This window comes from Gracilinanus agilis, chromosome 3 (genome assembly GCF_016433145.1).
Source record: "Gracilinanus agilis isolate LMUSP501 chromosome 3, AgileGrace, whole genome shotgun sequence".
Taxonomy (NCBI): Eukaryota; Metazoa; Chordata; class Mammalia; order Didelphimorphia; family Didelphidae; genus Gracilinanus; species Gracilinanus agilis.
The window spans coordinates 667,046,184-667,052,183 of NC_058132.1; the positions used below are offsets into that span (position 1 = coordinate 667,046,184).

The 6,000-nt window shown below is 46.3% G+C and overlaps 1 protein-coding gene across 1 annotated transcript in view; it reads right to left on the reverse strand.

The window, feature by feature from the left end:
- PDCD10 (programmed cell death 10) overlaps nt 1–5,200 on the reverse strand; it is a 52,413-nt gene extending 47,213 nt beyond the window's left edge. Inside the window, exon 1 of the mRNA XM_044670929.1 lies at nt 5,039–5,200. The gene's annotated coding sequence lies outside the window, so the exon portion shown is untranslated. The remainder of the gene's footprint in view (nt 1–5,038) is intronic.
- Nucleotides 5,201–6,000: the final 800 nt, after the last annotated feature.

Below are 6,000 nucleotides of genomic sequence, written 5' to 3' on the forward strand. Positions count from 1 at the left end.
TAAATATATCACAGAAAGATCATTCAATAATTTGTGGTGTTAAGAATGGCAATAATGGCACTGTGGGAAATAGATGCACATTACTACCTCCTATATACTAGACCAGTAATGGCATGGGTGCCAAATATGGCATGTGGAACACTCTCTGTGAGCACATGGGCAGCTTCCACCCCCCCCCCCCCCCCCGCCCCCAGTTCATTACTAGAAAGGTAGAGTACTCAGGTGGAGCTGCTCCCTTCCCCTTCTCCACCTTCCCTGAGGACATTTTTCCACATTCCCTGCCCCTCTGCCCAGCACCCCAATGGGAATACACAGAGGGTAAGGTGGACAACTCACAGTTGGCAGAGTTGGAATGGAACTGAGCACTTAAGCCACTCCCCTCCTCTCTACATTGGCTGAGGACATTCCTCACTTCACCCACCCCTCTGTCCAGTAGCCCAATGGGAGTGCTTTCTTCCTCCCCTGGGTGGGGTGAGGGGGCACACCCAGAATGGAGGGGGAGGGCAGCAGGTGGTCTCTGGGTGGGCCTGGCATTCAGCCTGTGGGACAGGGCCTGGCACTCCATCTCTAAAAGTTTTGTCATCACTGTACTAGACATTCCTATTTCTATACATTGAGGTTATTGTATCCCCAGTCTTTGGCACAAAGGCCTTTAATAAATACCTACTGACTGATCCTTGAGTTAACCAGAAAGGTTTAGAGAATGAATTTTCCTCCCAGGTCAACAGCTAATGTAAATTCATACCTTAAGTGTTTGTTTGTTTGCAAGACTGAACTCTCTTACTCAGATAAACATGTGTATCTAAATGCAAATTAATCTTGTCCAGTGTATTACTAGAATATTATTCAAATTTTGCTGAACAATGAATATATAATTATTTGTGTCCACCACTAATTTCAGAAATCATGGCTGAATAATCATTTGGGCTATCTTTCCATGTTCCAACTGGACCCCAGATCAAGAAATATTCCATTCTGTAATATTAAAACTTTGTTTTGAAAGACAGTAACTTGAGGTCTTAGAAATATTTTGTTATGCAGAAAGTAGTGTTTGTATTAATAGGCTTTGATCTACATGATCCTTCAAAGTCAGAGACAGATCCTTGGTTTTGATGATCTGGAGACAGAAAGACCTGGCTGACTATTCAAATCCCTCCGGACATTTAAACCTCTCAATCCTCCAGGTAACTCTCAGAAGACTAGGTTGCAGAGCAGGGGATGTTCTGCATTGGGGAAGGTGGTTTTCTTTACTAGGAATTTTCTATGCCAATTATGTCAAAGTTCCAGTCCAGAAAAAAAAAATAGTTAATCACATTTCTAGTGTTCTGACAAATGTCAGTCAAGAAATTCATCTTTATGTTAACCTACAATTCCTCAAGGTTGACAATTAAAGATCATCTCAGATTATCTATACTAGAGGTGGAAAGTGGTTCGTTTCTATTCTCTTTCGAAAAAACATTATATATCATCCAAGAAGTTATCCCTTAGTGTTTACTTTCAGGTGAATGTGATCTGAGTTCTTTACTCAAAGGTTCCATTTTCCAAGTTTTTGTATATATCTGCCCTCCTCAAGGAACTAACAAATCTGGTAGAGAATACGAATACAGAATCTTCCTTTCCCATCAGTTACTCTGCTTGGTTTTGACTCCTAGAATATCATGCTTTTCCCCCAGGATAAGTAGGGAGGGAAAGGTAGGGAAGGGAATAACCATTTACAATATATAACATCTACTGTGTGCCAGATACTCTCCTACTTTACAAATATTATTTCATTTGATTCTCAGCACAACCCTGAGAGATAGGTAGTTATTATCCCCATTTAACAGTTGTGGAAACTGAGGCAAATTGAGGCTAGGTGACTTAGCCAGTGTGGCACAGCTCTGGTAAATGTCTGTGGTCACCTTTGAACCTAAGTCTTTCTGACTCCAAGCTCACTGCTCCACTGAGTCATCTAGCTACCCATCTCCAGAAATCTCATATAGGGATTGTTTCAGCTTTGCTAATCAATAACACCTCAGCATCCTCATTGCCTCTCTCCTGATTGGAGGGCTGAGCAAAACACTGCTCTCAATGCCTCCATTAATAGAGGGTGAAGAATTTCCAATGATCTCTTCATTTCCCAGCAGCTGCTCTGCTTGGTTCTGAATGAGCACTGGATATATTCTCCGGCACCCTGCTCCTTTTTGTAGCTTCCTTTTGTCTACTGTCTTTCCTATTAGATAGTAAGCTCCATGAAGACAGGGATCGTCTTTCTTTGCACACCCAGTGATTAACATGGAGTCTGGTACAGTAAGTGCTTAATAAGTTTTTATTAACTTTTAATGATAATTATAGTAATAATAATAACAATAATAATAAATTGGTCCAGAGAAGGTCTGGGTGATATAAGAAATGGTAATCACATCTAGCTAAGGGTTTTAGATCTCACAGAACTCCTCCAAAATAAGAAATATCTTGTTATTCTCAAATACTTAAAAAATTTTTTTTTCTTCTTGGGAACATTATAACATGTATTCTCTTTTATACTTCATTCTATTGGTTTTAGGTCTCTTCTCTATTTTGAAGCTTATTTTGTATCATAATATCCTTTTCTGATCTTGGCTCCTTCAAATTTCCCCACTATTCTAAATTTTACCATCAAATAACTTAACCTGTGAGCTAGAAAATAACTAGCATGGAACACATACATACAGTCTTAGTCCTTTTTTTGTTATTTATAAAAAGAGTGAGTTTCTTTAAAACAAATTATGTAGAAATGAACTACAATTACATGGTGACTATAACTAGATATGATTTCTTAAAGACAAATTTATCCTGAAGAAAACTTGTAATGCTTTAATAATGAATAAATTTCTGTTAAAAGACTATCATAATAGGGGCAGCTGGGTAGCTCAGTGGATTGAGAGCCAGGCCTAGAGATGGGAGGTCCTAGGTTCAAATTCGGCCACAGACACTTCCCAGCTATGTGACCCTGGGCAAGTCACTTGACAACCCCATTGCCTACCCTTACCACTCTTCCACCTATAAGTCAATACACAGAAGTTAAGGGTTTAAAAAAAAAAAGACTATCATAATAACTACAAGACCTATAATTAGTAAAGATAACTACATGGTATCATATGCAATTCATGTCTTTTTTTTCCCCTTTCTTTTCAGCCTAAAACTAACAGCACTTTATCTCAATTTCCTTTTTTTATAGTGAAGTCTTCAAATGTAAAATCCTTCAAAAAAATTAAAAGGAGGTAGGGTCATGTGATCTGCAGGCCATCATATGTGATATCTAGAAACATAGTTAAATAGCAGTCTTTTCTAGAGCTAAATTTTAGATGTATTCTGAAGGTAGCAGGAAATCAATGTAGATCACTGAAGTAACTCCTATCAGATATGTAACATTTCTGTACTGACTACACTAAACTTGCTTTCTAAGTCCCCCTGAAATCCCACTGTCTGAGCAAAGTGTTCTAGAAGTATCAACTTCAAAGTACTTTACTTCTGTAAAAACACAACAATTTTTAAGGGAGACCTGAAGAAGCAGCATATTAGGGGCCTAGTATGTCTTGAAATGACTTTCCTTTATTAGAAAAGCATAACTTGTCACTTAACAATTACCAAAGCCATTCCCTGGATCGCTGGATTTTAGATTCAGAGAGAAACTCAGTTAACCTAGTGCAACTCAGTTACTTTACAAATTAGGAAAGTGAAGCCCTGGAGGCTTAAGAAACTTGCCCAAGGCCATGCCAGTGATAAGTAGCATAACTAAGATTACAAACCAGGTCTTCCTAACTCAATTCCATACTCTTTACATCACCTTAACTAACTCTAATGGAAGGATAAAACTTTATAAATTGAATCAGACCCCTCTTCCTTTCCCATGAATTTTGCTTTTTTTTGTTTAGTTGGTACAGGAGGAGGGAGGAGTAGGAATTTTTCCAGAAGATGACAGCCATTCAGATGTACCTTTAAAGTTAAAATATTTGAATAGATGGATTGTCAGAGACTCATCTGATCTGTATGCCTTTCATTTCACAGCAGTGAAAGAATAATTCCTAAAGGAAGCTATACCTCAGGAGGCCAAAAGTCCACGTGAAGAAAAGAAATCAAAATAGTGGATATCTTCCCACTCCAACTCGCATATAGCAGAATCCGCTTAAAGAGTGAGATATGATGGCTATGACAGAGTCTCACAAGCTCCTGCTTGGTAAAGCACAAACTTGTACGGAGTTCTACACTAGGGCAAGAATCACTATCTAAGGGTGGCTTCTCTGCAGCCAAAAGGAGGAAAGGAATGGGCAAGGTGTCCTGGATGAGGAACACAGCCCCCAGCTCAAAAAGAGCCTGCTGGGGGTGGGGGGCTGCCCCAAACTGCCCAGCTGGGCGAAATTGTCTGGATTTCCAGCTGCATAAAGTAAGGAGGGCACAGCTGTCCCAGATGATAAATCCCTCTCTCCTGGGGCAAAGGGAGGCAAGCCTCTCCTCCAAGAAATGAGAGATTGATTGATAGATAGGAGAAGGGAACAAGCATTTATTAGGCGCCTGCTGCATGCAGGAACCACGCTAAGCGCCTTGCACTCCAGTTTGACACCCAGCTGAAGGAACTCGGATCCAGGTGTGCATGTGGGGTGTTTGGGCAGCTGATGGACAGCCTGACAGGGGCGGGGGAGGCACAACGGCTCATCCCCCCTACTCTACCACCTCCAGGCCTCCGCCCACGGAGGACCCCAAAGACCCTCGACCTTGGGCCGCGGGCCCCTGCTCTGCCCTCCCTCCGCCGCCCCGAAGGGCATGGCCCGGTCACCCCACCGCTGTGCTGGGCTCCTCCTCCCACACCTGGAGCGGACCCCGCCCGGGGCACATCCGCTCCCTCCCGGCAGAGGCCTGCCCGCCTCCGGCCCCCGCCTCCACTTCCTGGACGGTGGCCCCGAGAGAAGGAGGCCGGAGGCCGGGAGGGAGGCCCGCGCCCGAGCGGCCTCGACGAGCCCACAGGAGGCCGCTCGCGTCGAGTCACCTCCCGACGTCCGCCGGGCCCGGGCGCACCTACCCTCGCCTGCCGGGACGCCTCGAGGCCAAGGCCGGCAGGGCAGCCCTTCCCTTAGAGGCGGCAGCGGCTTCGGGACTGACTCCACTTCCCACCTCCGGAGCCTCTTCAACTCCCGGATCAATTCACTCCGGCAACGCCGGAAGGAGCCGAGAGGAACCAGGCGTTGTCCGGAATCCTGCCCAGCCGAAGCCGCGCACGGGCCGATGGGGGCTTGTAGTCCTAGCCATCTGCCCTGCCCACAGCCTTATACCTAGTCAGGACTACATCACCCAGAAGGCCCTGCTCAGGGCTCCACGAGATGGGTGGGGACGACGCTGACCAATCATCTAGGACTTCTCAGCTCCCCTGGGCGGGGCTGAGAGGAAGAGAGGGAGGGCTGGGGCACGGAGAAAGGGAGGAGTCTAGGCTCACCTGGCCCAATCAGGGAGCGTGGTCGACTCGGGCTTTGGATCCGGCGGGGGAGGGGGAGGGAGAGGAGAAGACTGGTGCACGCCTTGGGTAGAACCTGGGGTGCCTTCGGGCTCTGCGGGAGGCGCGTGCTGGGAGGGAGCTCCAGGGCTGGCGTGGGGTGGAGGTGGAAGGCACGGACACTCTGAGCGACAAGCCCCTGCAGGAAGAGCTGCCGCGGGCGCTCGGGCGCGAACAGCAGCTGTCATTATTGCCCAACTCCAGCACCTTTCCCGGGAGGGGCAGGGGAAGCTAAGCAGGGAGAGGTGGAGGCACAGGACCGGGTGGCAGAAAGAGGCAGCAGCATCCACTTCTTCCCTCCTCAATTTAGAGTAAAGGGGGCTGCAGGTGTGGGAGCAACTGCGGGGCTGGGGGGGGGGCACCGTGAAACAATAGAAACAGGAGCTGGGAGACGCAGGGAAAGTTGGGGTGGGAAGCAGTAAGGGAGAGAGCGGCATTAGAAGCTAAAGCACCCTGCCCGGAAAGGTGAGAGGTAGGCAGGAGGGGGACGAGCT